The 17944-nt window shown below is 38.0% G+C and overlaps 1 protein-coding gene across 1 annotated transcript in view; it reads right to left on the bottom strand.

Moving 5' to 3' along the window:
- Window positions 1–17146, bottom strand: part of LOC137660297 (mucin-2-like) — a 38847-nt gene extending 21701 nt beyond the window's left edge. Inside the window, exon 1 of the mRNA XM_068395088.1 lies at window positions 17068–17146. The gene's annotated coding sequence lies outside the window, so the exon portion shown is untranslated. The remainder of the gene's footprint in view (window positions 1–17067) is intronic.
- Between the last annotated feature and the right edge of the window lie 798 nt (window positions 17147–17944).

The following is a 17944-nucleotide window of genomic DNA, read 5'->3' as shown; positions in this document are numbered from 1 at the left end:
TGCCATTCACTGTGTACGAGAGAGAGAGAGAGAGAGAGAGAGAGAGAGAGAGAGAGAGAGAGAGAGAGGAGAGAGAGAGAGAGAGAGAGAGTAGGAGAGGAGTACTTTCTTGACTTAGATATCAGATTTTGCATAACCACATGAATAAGGGCCACAATAATTAATGTCAAGTGTTGTGGTAGCCTATTGCAAACATCCCTGCCTGTCAATATGTTAGACTGGGGTTCTTGACTCGCTCAGGCTCGATAGTTACTAGTAGTTTCTGCAACCTTATCATTTTTGTGAGCAACTGATGAGGGGTTTTGAGGAGCCTATGAATCTACCTGCTGAGTTATCAGCAGCCATTGCTTGGCGATCCCCGGTCCAAGCTTTGATGGCCAGTCTCTAGGACACTGTCCTGTCCCTAGCCTCTGCCATTCATGAGCGACCTTTAAACGTCAAGTTGTTGCATATTGCAACGACATTCAGTGATACAAGAGGAACTCGTCATTTTTCCAAAAGGTCATCGTGACAATATTAGAGCTGTCAATACATGTAACCCTATCGGGGCAATAAATATCGAGCAATGAAATTTGCTATTTACTAAATAAGCGGGTGGATTTTGTAGTCGGCAAACTAAACCAATTTAGGGAGAAGACTGGAATACCAAAGGACATACTATAACAATGGCACCAATCCATTTTACCTGGATACACTTGTATGGCATTCTGTTACATAATCGGTACAATAGTGTAAATTAACTCTAATTACTGTGTTGTATTACACAATAGTATCAGTACAGTTCATACAGTACCCGAATCATAACTGCATTCTGTAATCGGGAAAACTTGGAAAGCCGAAGCAATGGTTATTATTAACACTGAAACCGCTCGCACATTCTTACTTGTTGACAGAATTTTGGAAAATGCAGCAAGGGGACGAGGCGAGGCTATATTTTGACACTGCCTATAACCCGATTTCCCAACCCACTGTTTTCTTAAAGAGCACAGCCAGACAGCCCAACATAAAGCGACAAACCCAACATCTTCCTTTAAGTATCGTGACCTTTTCCTTTCTTTAATCTTCCTTTTCCCTCTTTCTCAAATGCTATTCTTACCCTCCTGAATGGGAAGTCGAATTACCCATCACTTTCGAGCACTTTGCTGATCTAATTCAATCTCCCCTTATCTCACAGGGGTCACATAAATCAATGGAGCGCGTCCGTCTGGAACAGTAAGCAACACTTTTAACAGTTCTTGATACAAAGCCAGAGAGAGAGAGAGAGAGAGAGAGAGAGAGAGAGAGAGGAGAGAGAGAGAGAGAGAGAGAGAGGGGGTCATTTATGGGAGCCTCTTTCCTTTCCCCAAAAATAAAACAAAAAACAAAACATCTCCCAACATTCGCGTTCGGGACGTCGCTCAAGTCAATACCATGACCATCGTTCAACTGTATTCCATGTACAGAACCAAACTTCTCTGAGAGAGAGAGAGAGAGTTAATTCTCTCTCGCCATCCCCAACGTTGAGCAGCTCCGGGAGGCCTAGCTGCCATCCTGCTGGAAAATGTTCCCAGTCCCTATCCGTTCCACCATGGGAGGGGAGGGAGGGGTGTGTTGTGGAACAACCACAGAGTATCATCACACCTGGGATCATAATTATACCTTACTTAGTCATGGCATGGGAGAAAGATAGGGGGTGGGGTGGATCCACACCATCCATTTGGGGACAATATTAGCTCCAAACCGCAGACTAATATCACCATGGTAGAGACACCAAAGTCGATGCGCAGTACATCTAAGATATAAACTTTTCTCTCACCGTTCAACTCCAGCTAACACAGAAAATCAAATCATGAATCTATAGCATCAAATCATTTGATCGTTTATTTAATCAGCAATGAATCTAACAAGTCGAGTCTCCACCCACCTTAAATTTCTAGGAATTAATTACGTCTCTTCGAAAGAAACCTTCCAAAGACACAAACACATGAACGAACCAGCCAGAGGCCCCCAATCAAAGGTATCGAAAACCACACGAAACAAAGAAACCTCCACTTAAATCGGAAACCAATTCCTTGGAACGGTGGGGCGTCATGAATCTTCTAAGGCAACAACTCTCCTGTAGGAGAAAGCATCGTTATTTGACGGTAGCCACGTTTCTTCATGACAAATTAAACGACCACTTTCTGCAGTTCTGCACACCGACGGGATGTTCTTCGGTACCATATATATCCGCTCAAAGGAAGAGAAAAAGTGGACTTTCAAATACAAATCTTATAGAGCCTGTATTTACACTTTCAAAAACAGGATTTTCGACCAAAATTGTGAAAGTAGGCTTCGCCGAGGGAAGGGTGGAGGGAGTATCGAATCTCGTCCCAAGCAGGTCTATCACAGGCGCACTCTCCTCCCCAGCTCATCTCTACTTGCTCCCTCTGTATGTGTGAGCCTTCGCTCTTTCTACATGCGGCCATCCCTACGTGGCTCCCACAGGAGAGAGAGAGAGAGAGAGAGAGAGAGAGAGAGAGAGAGAGAGAGAGAGAGAGAGAGTAAAAATTATGGAGGTTTTCGCGACGAAGAGATGTGGGTTACCTCATCAAGTACATTTTTTTGGCGATATACAGTGCAGTTGACACTATTTTTCTCGTCTTCATCTCTTTCTCTCCCGTACACGCGACCCCGCAACGGTCTACTAACTATACATATACCAACCACCTCTATTTGAGATTTTATATATATATATATATATATATATATATATATATATATATATATATATATATATATATATATATATGAGAGAGAGAGAGAGTGCGTGTGTGTGTATGGATATCATCTTAACTGACAGTCATTAATCACGTCTATTATACTGCTAATGCAAACTATCACAATAATAGACATTTGAAACTTTACGTCAACAGTATGTGAAAATACTTCCAACAATGTTCAGCACAACCAGTTAAAAAAACTAAATGACTAAAAATTACTTATATTGCCCCCTCCCACCTAAAATAAAGACAAAACTGAGATAACTATAAGATCAGTTGCATAAATGACTTCTAAACTGTATAACTTGAATGAAAAATGTCCCTAATATGAACAAATTGAATGGCAATTGTTATATAAATTCTTAATTTTTATCAGGTCCCATATATAGATTTAAAACAATGGCAAAACTAAACATTACACGAATACAAATGACATGTTAGTATACTGTAGATATCCCCTTTATGATGAGAATCTCAATGCAATTGCATGTCTGTATGCGTATGCACAAGGTCAACATTGAAATCAGCTTTGCTTAACGTGTATCCAGAGAGAGAGAGAGAGAGAGAGAGAGAGAGAGAGAGAGAGAGAGAGAGAGAGAGAGGGGGGGGGGTTATAGTAATTAACACAAGGGTGTTTAAGAATATACCAAAGAGCTGGGAGACGTATCGCAGATTAGCGGGTCCTGATCACAGGAGCTGTAAGAGAGAGGCGGGGAGAGTGGGTTAGGGATAAGCCCCAATAGTCAGTAGTGTAAACAGAAGGGATTAAGAGATAGATATACATCTAGCAGATGTTAATTGGGTACAATTATTACTGCGGTTGATACATAAACAAGTCGGGAAACGGACGATGGAGGGGCGAGGGAGAGGTCGCGACTGGAGTGACGAGGAAAAATGGCATGGCAATGAGAGAGAGAGAGAGAGAGAGAGAGAGAGAGAGAGAGAGAGAGAGAGAGAGAGAGAGAGAAAAGAGGAAAAATGGCATGGCAATGAGAGAGAGAGAGAGAGAGAGAGAGAGAGAGAGAGAGAAAGAGGAAAAATGGCATGGCAATGAGAGAGAGAGAGAGAGAGAGAGAGAGGAGAGAGAGAGAGATGAGAGAGAATGAGAGAGAGAGAGAGAGAAATTTTCACCAGCTCGTGGTTGAACAGGACCCCATAAATGAAGAGGAAACAATGTAAGATAAAAATTTTGACAAAAAAAAAGAAAAAAAAATAGTACGAAATAGCCCATGATTAAAAAGCACACATCCGTTACTAACTGTTAATAATTTATCACTGTTATTATAGATCATTTACAAATAAAAAAATATATTAATCATCACCTCCAATCATTGACAAAACTAAAAATTCGATAACGTTACTACTAATCATTACTGTTGGCAAGATTATAACTCATAATAATTCTAAACTACTCTTGTAAGATAGCTTTAACCGGTATATTAGTGATGATTGTTATTTTATTAATGTCGCAATCAGTATCTCTTGCCTATTATAGGGGATACAATTCAAAGGCAAGAAACCCTGGAAATAACATTAATTTTACCATTATGAAATTAGAAGAGAACGCTACATGATAATACAAGCATGGAAGTAAATCGAAGGAATTACTGAAAACATCATGGAGCTAAAAATATCAGAAAGAGTAAGCCGAGGTTGATTAATAGTGCCCAAAACTATACCAGGAAAACTAAGGAAGGCGCACAGGACATTAATCCACTACGCACCAGCATCGATAATGCAGCGACTATTTAATGCGCTGCTAGCTCATCTAAGAAACATACCAGGAGTGAGCGTAGATGTGTTTAAGAATAAGCTCGATAAATACCTTAGATGCATCCCAGACCATCCAAGACTGGAAGATGCAAAATACACCGAAAGATGTATTAGCAACTATCAGGTGGATATACGAGGTGCCTCACACTGAGGGACCTGGGGGAACCCAAACATAGAATAAGGCAATAAGGTAAGGCTCTCTCTCCTCTCTCTCTCTCTCTCTCTCTCTCTCTCTCTCTCTCTCTCTCTCTCTCTCTCTCTCTCTCTCTCTAAGCTTCAGCTTATACATGTATGCATATAGTCTCTGTATGTAAATGTGCAAAATATCCTTGTAAACAAGGTAAAAGAGTGTATAATTGAGGTTCGATTTCACTCTAGGTTTCATAATGATTTACGCTTATTTTGCACCGATTTTTTTACCTTGTGTAGGTACGATATTCTAAACCACTTTAAACATATTTCTATTTTTATATACACAAGCATAAAATGATTGGGTGAACTTAACCTTGACGCGAAAACAAGGTCATATGCAAACGAGTTCCGGCTGCATTGCAAGAATGAGAAAGCAAAAATATTACAAATCATATCGTACACTTTTTAATTTTATGCAAATGCTGAGCATGCTGGCATCGCTCAGAGAACCCGGGGGTGGGTGGGGGTGGATTACACCATTTAATTAAGAATGATACTGCAAAGCGGACAAGGAGACCCTTGTTACTTTGAGAGTTAGCGAGAGGTACCTGTTGAATGTTTCCACATTATCAAAGGAAGGGATTACCTCATCGAGGTCCGAACTTGATGATTTTCATCGTGGTTGGGTTTTGCGTGCAAATATATCTACCGTTGAAATAGCTTCTGTATGCTGTACAATTGAAGGTTTCTACTCTTATAAACCTTTTATTCATTACTAGATAACTTAATGAATGTAAATCAAATATCTCTCATTCTCTATCGTTTTCTCTAACATTGTAAACGGCTACTATTCATGAGTAAAGGTTATCTTTTTAAACCATTTTTTAGTTCTAGAAAACCTTAATTCAGAATGAATACCGAGATTTCAAGCTCTCTCTATCTCAAAAAGAGAGAAAGAAACAAACATTAAACCTCTGTATTCAATTCTGAATTAATTAAATTCCTAATACTGAAGAACTGGTTTTTAAAGAAGCAACCTTTAATGACCAGTAGTAGCTATTTTCAATGTTAGAGAGGAGAGAATGAGAGCCAATTCAATCATCAGGTTTTCTAGCATTGAAAAAACTGGGTTTCTTCAAAAGTAGCACCCTTCATTTTAGCATCTACACATGCACCCAACATCCAGCCACGATCAAATCATGAAGGAATCAGGAAAGGTCACATGAAATGTCACATTTCATGGTATACATTCTTAGGATAGGTGAAGCCATTGGAAATGAAACGGGTGTCATGCAGCGAGGAGCATCGAGAGAGACCGAGAACCAAAATTAAATGCAGAAATGGAGGTCCCAAACAGGCGGAGTCCAAGTCAACATTCGCCACCCAAAGGCGATATTATCTTTCAATTAATGGTTCTGTCAACAAACCACAAAAGGGGGAAGGAGTTCCATTGGTATTTCCTACTACTTTTTTCTTGCAATGATGAGTCTCGTTGTGACTTTAGCGTCTGCTGATATATATATATATATATATATGTGTGTGTGTGTATATATATATATATATATATAGAGAGAGAGAGAGAGAGAGAGAGAGAGAGAGATTTGGGATACATTAACGTAGTTAAACGGTTTGTATATCGCCATGATCAGCTAGGCTCTAGTATGGGTGATACTAGGTTGGTTTGCTGTGAGCGATTAGACGAAAATCCCCCCCTCACCAATACTTACTGGCCAGCATGGCTATGAAAACTGGCCAAACTCCAGACATGAATTGACATATCTGGGGCCTTTGTTCTGCAGTTGACTAAAACATCTGTATTTGTTTTTGTAACATATATATATATATATATATATATATATATATACATATATACACATATATATATATATATATATATATAATATATATACACCATGGTGTTAGCAGGTATAACATTTGTCGTAAGTTTTGTTGGTAGTAGATCTCTCCCCCAACCAGCTACCAATTTCCCCCAGCTGGAGATAAGGACCAGTATTTGCTAAGGTTAGTAAACACGGCAAGGCTTGCAATTTCACCCTTAAAACACTTGTTGATATATATATATATATATATATATATACAGTATATATATAAAGTATATCTGATATCTACATTTTCATATATAACTTAACTAAATCGATTAGAATGTGGGTTTGCATTTAGTTTTGAACCCAGGCCTGTTATATAGTTAATTTATATTAAAAATTCACGAGTTACAGGTCATCCAAGTCATCTTGATGCAATCTAAAGTGGAAAAAAATTCTTAAGTATTCCAGTTGAAAAGTATGGACTCCTACTGAAGCTCCTGGAGCCATGGTTTAATTAAACTCCCATCTGCATTACATGTGCATTGTTACATCATAATGGGAGTGACACGCCGGAACCCTGTTTTTTTCTTGATGGATTTTTCGTACATACTCCTCGGAAAACTTTGAACCATTAATGGTCACATTTTTGTTCCCACCACCTCGTGCCATGGTTTCAACACCAGTATTTACTTCTTTTTAAGGATGCATTTTCACATGGTAAATCATTCCTGACCCAGCAGTTTTAGAGATTTTAAAGTAACACTCACTAAGCTTCATCATCATCTCCTACGCCTGTTGACGCAAAGGGCCTCGGTTACATTTCGCCAGTCGTCTCTATCTTGACTAGCCCAGCTGAACGTTTGGTAAACTAAGATTAGCCGTTTCTTAATTACATCCCCAAAAGGAAATAGATGAGACCTTCTTGAAACAAAATACAAATCTCATTGCCAAACACTGCTTTATGGTAGGTTCATCTGTTATTGATCCGGTGGCGGAAAGTCGAAAAAAAATGAATGAAAGGTTCGTTACAGACGAAGGAAGGCCGGCAGACTTCGATTAGAAAATCTCACCTGCTTACAGCCGGGAGCTAAAAGGCCTATCAGCCGTTTCTCCTCCGACTTGATTTTCGGTCGGGTGGTCTTAATAGGTTATCACCAGTTTGCCAACCAAACATCATTAAATAAACAATGCTGTCACGTGTCTAAGTGAGGCTGGAACCTATTCTTTTTAAATAATTACATTTTTTAGCCGATAGGAACGGTGGGTGAAAGAAGAATGGAGGCAGTTAGCTCACAAACAATGGTAGGGATTAGTGTGAAAGTTAAGTATTAATAAGAGTAATGTAAAGTGTAGTTTGACCGCAAATGTAAAATTACACATTACTTATGGTTTTAAAATTAAAATTTCTTATGTTTCTTATAGTTTTCATTTCGGGCGTTCTTGGCTACTGGCGTATTATTTTATCATACTCAAGTTAATCCTTGTGGGTTTTGGAGAATTTGAGAGACATGGGAAACTTTGTAGCGAGTCTTGTATTTCTCCTACTGATTGATGCAGTTTCTGGCAAACTACTTATATTTCCTGGTGGAGGAATTGGTGAGTTTGAATCCGAATTAGGTTAATTTCTGGGTGTGAAGTCTTCACCTTATGAGTCGTCTTCTGAACTTTCTTTATATTATGTGGAATCCTGCATATGCTTTACAAGCTGAAAATCTTTAAATTTACCCGCACTGCTTGTACGTTTCTTTTGTCTTTTGCTCTGTCTGTCTGTATAGATTGCCTTACCTTGTGTAAGACCCGGGCTCTTGCCTTTGGGCAGCCCAGAATTCTTTTGCTCCTCTTAGTGCCATTTTCTACCTTATCTATTGTTTCTTCAGAGAAGTGCATTATTGGTGAATTGTTATCTGCTAACATGTCATTTATTATTGAGAGATATAGGCTCCCTTAACGTAGCATTAGTTTTTATTGCTATAGAATTGTTATTGTTTCAATTTTTGTGACTCCTTGTGTATTGTTTAGAAGGCTATTTGCATTAGTCTAATAATTCCCCATATTGGTAGCTGTTACCGTTGTTTGTAGTGGTTGTTGCAACCCTGTTCGACTTATATCCTGCATTTTCTTTTTAATTAGGGCCTTTTTTTACTGGGCATTTAGCTACTAAAGTTCTACAGCATGTTGTTGATTACAGTCGACACATTTCTTTGTATTTTTTGCACATTCCTTGTACGTATTGTCATCTGATGAACATTCATAGCATATTTTGAAGTTTTTATTTTTTGGAATATTCGAATAGCATTTAGAGTTTAATTACTATTTTCACCGGATATAATTTAGGCCACTTATTATTTACCCTTGAGGTTCATTAAAGCCTCTTAAGTTTAGTAACTTTACATACCAGAGATGAAAGGTATCTGAACTTTTAAACTTTATCGAAGTAGGGCTAATCTAAGGGGTAGTTTCTTGTATGGTAGTTTAGCACTTTATAAAAGATTGTCAAGGAGGAGCTAGACCTTGTAAAAATAATATATCCCTTTCCTGTAAACCCCCCCCCCCCCACACACACACACAAACAAGAAAACTACGTAATTCTAAAATTGATTGATTGAAAGAGCACTTTCGTGGTGTTAAGAGAGGTAAGCAACACTATTCAATCATGTCTCGTATTAACCAGGGCAAACTTCAGACACCACGTGAAGTAGAGTTAAGTGAAAGAGAACCAGTCTTCTGGTATGGGTCATGTCGCAACTATCGGTACTGAACTTTCTGATATGGACCCTTATATACTGTATATTACTAACTGACACGCATACTAATTCAACATTATACTCACTACCGGCTCCTTTCTACCAAGCCATTAACTGGAGTAACTTATTAAGGCAGAACACCAGCGCTTTAAAGCCTACCCCAGCTAAATCGTACAATTTCTGCACTTGAAAAATATACTTGGAAAGGATTGGTCAGTTTTTTTTTGTTTTTGTTTTAGGTAAAATCAGATTAAGTTTGGTTAGCATCCGTGTCAATAATAAAAGAATTCCTTCAATGTATTAACACACTTTCAGTCAAACCATCAGAACCTTCAATAGGTCACATTTAACAGTGCTAAAAGTACAAACGTGGACAAGAATAAAAACAAAACAGATCTATAACAGGGTGGACAGTCCTGTTAGCTACTAACTTGACTTACTATTATGATCCTTTAACTTTTAACAAGTTTGAGTGAACCACTGAAATCCTTGAAAATGAAAAAAGTACTGTAATATAAAACACAAACAAACACACGTGAACGTACACATCGTAACAAGGTATAATCACAATATGTATCAAGGATTTGTTACCAAAGAAAAAGGGGGCACTGAATATCACATACGATTCTAGGTTTAACTGGAAGTACAATTAAGCAATTAATAGGGTAGTAATAACTTCAGTATAGGGGCACAAGAACATGGTACCTTAATAGGTATCCTTATCAATCAAGATTCAGGAAAATGACATGGCTTACTTTCAAATGTTGATTGACCTATAATCTTTTTGTGGACCGAGACTATTGCCAAACCATTAAATTAGACAGTGCCCTTAATCTATGATAAATAATAATGCGCATATTTATAAAGTACAAGTAATGATAAAAGTATAAAAACACCATACCCATGACGCACAGCTCAGTTGCTTTATGGTAGGTAACCAACTATATTATGCAATCCAAACCGTTTAGGATTGCTAAGCTAAACGCTCATTGCAGTCCTGGAACTCGGTCAGGTATCGTACCAGCTATTCTTAATTCCCAAACTTTGGAAAGTTGTAAATATTCATGGTTTTGTTTTGCACGATTCCATTGTATACGTCCTTGCATCTACGTTCAGTTACCCAGACAAAAGGATAACTTAGTTTATAGTTCAGCAGCAGATACCCAGACAGCTAAATAATTCAACTAAGTGCCATGTATCCTACACAATATTCGTAAACAACACATATCTTAGATTACCTGTTATCTGGCAAAGAAACAAGTGGCTAAACCCGTTTAACAGGACAATAGTAAAGACATTTCATGGAGAAAAATAAAAGACCTTGTTCATAATGGACGATCATTTTCCTAAAATTGCAATTTTTCATTGAAATGAAATATAGGAACAAACAAATCATGGAAACCCATGTTTCTAGTTCAGAGGGCAATGCCAAGCTATGTCTCAATGACTCAACAAATTATGTGCATTAGAAGTGAATGATAGACATCACACACGCACAATAGTACTTAGAAGCTAATAGCTTAAAAGGGAATAGTGACTTTCGATCACCAAGAAGTGGGCTAAATATAAAACTTTAACATATATTACGGTGTATAAACAACAATTATAGAAAAATTGTTTAAATGTTTTCAGATAACATCATTAGAATATAAAATGTAATACGTATACATTTGGGAATAAGTTCCCATGAAGTAAAAGGCATATAAAAACTCTCTCTCTCTCTCTCTCCTCTCTCTCTCTCTCTCTCTCTCTCGCGCAAAATGAGTTCAGCCCATTACCTTTAAAACCTACAATTATAAAAGTTTCTACATAGCCTACAGGTACTTTTTGTAAGCACACTGAACGGGATACATTTAAAAAGGAAAATTAAATATCATTAGAAACTACTACACAATCATCTATTTACTTAAACACATTGACGGGAGAAACTAAGAGCAAATGTAAGAATTTGTCCATTTATAATTACTAAATACAGCTGCAGATGAAGGTCGTTATTATACAGGAAACACCATTCACTCTACATATATCAAAACGAGAAACAGCAATTTGTCAATTATTTTCATTAAATGTACATTAACTCAGAGGATAACATATGTACATGCGTATATTCACTCGCACAAACACTAGTATAATAAAATTATATACTTCAATGTGAGAACAAGGTCACCAATTCTAACATTCGTATGAAAACCGACAAAACACCACTTGACAGCCAGTCTAAATGAGCCTACAACACTGGAATACAGTACACACAAACCCAAGACACAGAAGATGATCCAGACGAAGCCATTTAAAGTGGTCAATACAGTACACACAAACCCAAGACACAGAAGATGATCCAGACGAAGCCATTTAAAGTGGTCAATACAGTACACACAAACCCAAGACACAGATGATGATCCAGACGAAGCCATTTAAAGTGGTCAATACAGCACACACAAACCCAAGACACAGATGATGATCCAGACGAAGCCATTTAAAGTGGTCAATACAGTACACACAAACCCAAGACACAGAAGATGATCCAGACGAAGCCATTTAAAGTGGTCAATACAGTACACACAAACCCAAGACACAGAAGATGATCCAGACAAAGCAATTTAAAGTGGTCAATTATTAAATAGATGGAAATTAAATGCCTTGACTCCCGTGTCAGTTATACCTTTACGTGCAGTAAGTCATAAGAGTTGCACAAGTCTTAGGAAACTCCAATTACTACATTTGCATCAGGACTTAAGCACCTACAGGTGGCAAATCGCGTTAAGGTTAAAGCTACTTGACCGAAAAGCCTTTATGTTACAGGGCTACACCATACAAGGTTTAAGGATATTTTACCTTGGAGAGCCCTTACCGATTTGAGGGAGTACAGTTTGATGAAGTAAACAACACTTAAGCCATAGTATTTGCTCAAATTCACCACCCTACACTACCCCCCACCCTCTCTCTCTTTGAACATAGATGCAAGGACGTGCAATGGAATCATGCAAAACAAAACCAAATAATATTTACAACTTACCAAAGTTTGGGAATTAAGAATAGCTGGTACGATTCCTAACATTTGTTCCAGGACTGCAATTTGCGTGAAGCTTAACAATCCTAACGCTTTGGATTGCATAATACAGTTGGTTACCATTTATACTATCACGCTACTGGGGAACCATATTTTTTTTTTTTTTTTTCATAAAAATGAGGTCAACTAAATGTTACATGTAATCTCGGGAGAAAGGGGATGCAGAATGACAGTTCAAAGAAGCAATCTATACACACGACACGACATATTAAAATCACATATACGCTAAGCCATAACAGATTACGACAATGGAATGTTTTGTCAAGTCAATTTGCATAATGTATTTTCGAAGATCGTGATTTGGGGACGTTCCAATATATGCCTTCCTGTATGTCTCGGTTCTTGAATCAGAGTCCATTACAATCTAATAAATAATGGTCACACGTATTTGTGAGGGGTAACATTGCCCTGTTCGATTTTTACGTTAGCCTCTACATAGTATGTGTTTACTCTCTAGTTTACCCCCTTATATTCCGCATCGGTTACGGAACCATAAAAAACACCCAGCAGTACCATAATGAGAGAGAGAGAGAGAGAGAGAGAGAGAGAGAGAGAGAGAGAGGATATCAAAATCAAATGGTTGGACTCTAACGGGACCAAGGCAACCACAGCAGCAAATCATTCAAAATAAACTAGAGATTAATGTGGGCCCAGAATGGTATGGAAAATTACTAGGGAATACCGAGTCATGACTATAAGCAAGCATCAATATCAAGGGGGTTATTATTATTATCATCAAATGCTAAGCTACAACCCTAGTTGGAAAAGCAGGATGCTATAAGCCCAGGGGCTCAAACAGGGAAAATAGCCCAGTGAGGAAAGGAAATAAGGAAAATAGAATATTTTAAGAAGAGTAACAACATTCAATAGATATCTCCTATGTAAACTATAAAAAACTTTAACAAAATAAAAGGAAGAGAAATAAGATAGAATAGTGTGCTCGAGTGTACCCTCAAGCAAGAAAACTAACTCAAGACAGTGGAATACCATGGTACAGAGGCTATGGCACTACCCAAGACTAGAGAACAATGGTTTGATTTTGGAGTGTCCTCCTCCTAGAAGAGCTGCTTACCATAGCTGTAGAGTCTCTTTTACCCTTACCAAGAGGAAAGTAGCCACTGGAATGAAAGTGCAGTAGTTAACCCCTTGAGAAAAGAATAGTTTGATAATCTCAGTGTTGTCAGTTGTAAGAGGACAGAGGAGAATCTGTAAAGAATAGGCCAGACTATTCGGTGTCTGTGTAGGCAAAAGGAAAGAACCGTAATCTGAGAGAAGGGTCCTATGTAGTACTATCTGACCAGTCAAAGGACCCCATAACTCTCTAGCGGCATCCAACTAATTAAAGAAACTTATAAGTAGTGGTAGGATTTTATTATAAACATGTATGTATACAAGATCACAATGAGTAATAAGTAGTTAGTATATCATAAGCAATGCAAGTATTCAAAAGAATGTTACAAGTAATCAGGATGTCACCATCTACATAAATGAGATGCTAAGATATCATATCCTAGGAATCTATAAATCAAATATATATTACCAATATACTGTATACAATACGAAATGTTCAAGGATTCCAGTTAATATGACAGTTCTAAGACTACCAAGAATAAAATGAAAGGTAGCGAAACTTAACAGGCGACAAATAGCAACAAAGCCTACGACAATTATCTAAATGAAAAAAGAAAAACCAACAAATGGTTACTACCTGGCATTACCCTTATCATTATGGTATTGACAGTAAGAAAATAATTTGTCAGAATATCTAGATTGACCGACAATCTAGATAAAAAGTAAAATGAAACCCATCGTACTTATACAAGTTTAACAATGTGGCAACTTGAAAATGCACGTACCTTGAATGCAACATCCCTCTCATTAAAAAAGTAATAATGAATGATGAAAGCAACCAACCAGGAGGACCACAAAGCTTGTTGCAACATATGTCAGATCGTAGCAACAACACACACATTACCCGGAGCTAATCTCTTGGCGGAGGCCCTTGAGATAAGCTCCAGGCAATCTGGGTGTTGTTGCTATGATCTGACATATCTTGACGCTATGTGGTCCTCCTGGTTGGTTGCTATCGTCACGGTCATAGCAACAGGGAGAATATGAGGGAGGCAAATCGGGGTCTAGACATCGTATGCAATAATACGCCCAATACACTTTTTACACTAAGGGCTATTTTACCGGTTCTGTCACTCACAGGCGGAAGCCCTGTACCCTGCAGGACCTAAAAGACGTTTTTGTCCCCGGGCCTGTCACACACACACACACACAAGACGTTCTATGCCCTGCCAGACCTACTAGATTCTTTAGTCGTCTACTTCATAAGTATTTGGAGTCATACAGCGTAATCCCAGTTATCAAATCATAGGTTGTGTTGCATTTTGAAATTAAATACACTTCTTAAAAGCCTTTATATCATCAATCAGTCCTTCTAATGTCAAGTGGGTGCTTGTTATGCAACCTTGAAGCCACATTTTTATTAAAATCTCTATAAACTCCAAAGTCGAGGTGCATTTAGCCCTAAAAACCTGAAGCCACCAGTAACTTCTCGTGTAATTTGTTGGCTCCACAATGTATATATATTTTTTTTTGTAATATTAAGTCAATAACGTAATAATAAAATAGCGAATCTCTTAAATATATTGGAAGATCAGTTCTGCCAACTTGCTGAGTCATTGCACACAATTTATTTTAGATTTAATAGTCAGAAAGTGTAGTTCAATAGATAGTGGTATAATACTGTGTAGATCACCTTATCAATCTTACATTGTTTTGTTTCGTAACACGACGTGACATTTACCAAAATATGTTTGACAATTGGTTAACTACATTACCTATATCTTATTACTTTTGAAAAATAAAAACGTTATGCTCAATTTAGAAAATTAATAACAAAAATTACATAATAATCCAAATTATCAACGCCGTGAGAGCACCTGAAACTTACTGTACAGCTTACTGGTCAAAAGACACCCTCCCCAGCCGACAGAAAGTCAACAAATAATCAAAGTTGCCCACCAGTCGTCACCCAATTTTAATGAATGATGGACTTGTGGAGGGGGATAATCATCCCCTGCTCTTCACAGCCAGTTACGCTCGTAAAGTGGCTGAAATGGAAGGGAAGTCTCGCCCCAACAAACACACACACACACACGCGTCCCCACGTTAGTCGTTCGATATCTTTACGAACGTATTACACATGAATGTCTTTACACAATATACACGTGTATGAATGTATATATACATACATGATATTACACACACACACATATATATATATATATATATATATATATATATGTGTGTATGTATACATATATTAACTGGGACGTCAACAATGTAATACCTACGTAGAGAAATACAGTGAAATAAAATCACTACTCTGGGTTTTTGTGAAATTTGACAAACAACAAACAGAACCTATAGATCCCCCCCCCCAAAAAAAGAAAAAAAATTACCACCATCACTGCGTAATAAAATTTTTACAGTTGTTTCTACAAATGGCCAGCAGAACAAGAGAGGTGGCCCTTCAGAGACGGCTGGCCACACCACCACACGAACTCATAAGTCGACAACGAGAGAGAGAGAGAGAGAGAGAGAGAGAGAGAGAGAGAGAGCGGCGGGGACCGAGCCTGTCTCACGCCTATTTTTCACTCTGAAAGGAATGAGCAACACAGACGCCAAAACAAAGCAACGTGCTACTTTACACAAGAAGTCTTTTACTCAAAATACATCGCTGTTCACATACATTCTAAATGACACTCACAAAAGAAAACTACGTCATTATTCCTATGGCATGAGAAATGTACGGCGTCACACAATGTGCGAGCTCTGAGCGAGAGAGAGAGAGAGAGAGAGAGAGAGAGAGAGAGAGAGAGGAGAGAGAGATGGGGGTCTGAGGAATGGAGGGTCGGAAGAATTGGGGGTAAGTAATTGACAAGAGGAAGGGAAAGGACGGGACGGGAGGGGAGAGACAAACGTGGGAGAAGAAACCTCTCCCTGAGCAGGGGGGAAAAGAGGGAGGCGACCCGGGTGGGGGAGAGGGAGTAGCTCTAACGGGTAAGTCAGACCAGCTGATCATCTCCCCGCATACAGAATTTATTAGATTTACGCGTTCTATTAAACTGAATCAACTACTAACAACAGAGTTTCACCTTCATACTTACTATACAGTGACACCTCCATTGACGAAATACTGCTGGAATAGAAATAAATATATGTTCTAAGAAGAAGAAAAGTTCCACTACACGCTCAAAACCGTTATGCCCTTTTTCCACGGAACCCGGAGTTTCGTTAAAAACCAAGCCATTCCTATTAAACAAACTCCAACTTTTAATAGTATAAATTTCACGTTCAACATAATTATAAACACACAAAATTTGTCCTCTACATTTACTGTCAACTTTAAAGTTAGAAGATTACGTTGAATGCGTTGTTGCAATAGTCAATAAATAATAATGGAAAATGTTAAATCTTGAATGTCAATCGATATAATAACTTAACAACTAAACATGATCGCAATATGAACTTACTACAACCTACAAACCGTCCACAGGAAAATGACAATAAATGAGGAAGAAAAAAATCAATGGAAAGTCTCCGAGCCCCAGCAGTTAGTCCGCCATTTTCTTTTTCAGCTTTCGAGTGGGTGTATGCAGCATTTCAACATATTTAATTAAAACAACACTAAATACAAATTGCAGTGGTCATGCAAGGAACCCACTTTAATAAAATGCACTAAAATCTTATACAAATCTGAATTATCTTACCTAACAATAATGTATAGTCAAGATAGAGCAGGAGCGTAATCCAACACGGTGTTAACTTCACAAGAGTCACAAACACACTGACGAAAAGTGACGTCATGAACTCCAGCGTTTGGTTATCGTTGCCATGTATTGATAATAATAGTTTTAATCATTTTACATTTCCCTCTTTAAACATTAGTTGCATCGGTTACGTGTTAGGGTTTATATAATCTTTAGACATTTTTCGTTATACATCGTATACGTTATTATTGCTATTGTCCTTAAAATCATGCTTTGACATCGCGTTAGGCGAGTCTTGACGATATCAGTTTCCGATTTTACATTCGTTGCGAATTCCCACATTTCTACTAATAACATACACAACGGTCTGTGAAACCTGTTCAGGTTTATTTTGTTATGATGAGATGTTTTTATCACGCCTCTAATGAAAATACTGTCACAGCACACTGAAATCCATGACGAAAATTACGCGTGTTGTTGAAAACAAGGAAAATTGTTGAGGTACCAAGAAGTATATTACAATACACCCACGTTAATAACGACAATGATATCTAATGGCATTAAAATATGAGAGCTGTCATTCGTGGCTTTAGTTTCAAGAATAAATAGAAATTCATGTGGTGTATGAACAGCGAACTTTGCTGTTGCTGTTTAATATCACCGGGGTCTGTTTGCCCCGTCCTCGAATCCCACCCCCGTTATCCGGGTTTACTGTGACTTTGGAAAGTTCACGTTCGGTTAGAGGCGTCATTGTAGATAAAATACTTTTAATTTAGTATGAAAGTTCTAGCATAGATAGCAGTTGCTGTGATATAAATTACACCTTTCTGTAAGAAAATTGTATGGTAGTTCCCAGAATGTTGGTTGTGTAGATTTG

This window comes from Palaemon carinicauda, chromosome 20, assembly GCF_036898095.1.
Source record: "Palaemon carinicauda isolate YSFRI2023 chromosome 20, ASM3689809v2, whole genome shotgun sequence".
NCBI lineage: Eukaryota > Metazoa > Arthropoda > Malacostraca > Decapoda > Palaemonidae > Palaemon > Palaemon carinicauda.
Note: the sequence above shows the minus strand (reverse complement) of the source record. Positions and strands in the feature narration are given on the sequence as shown.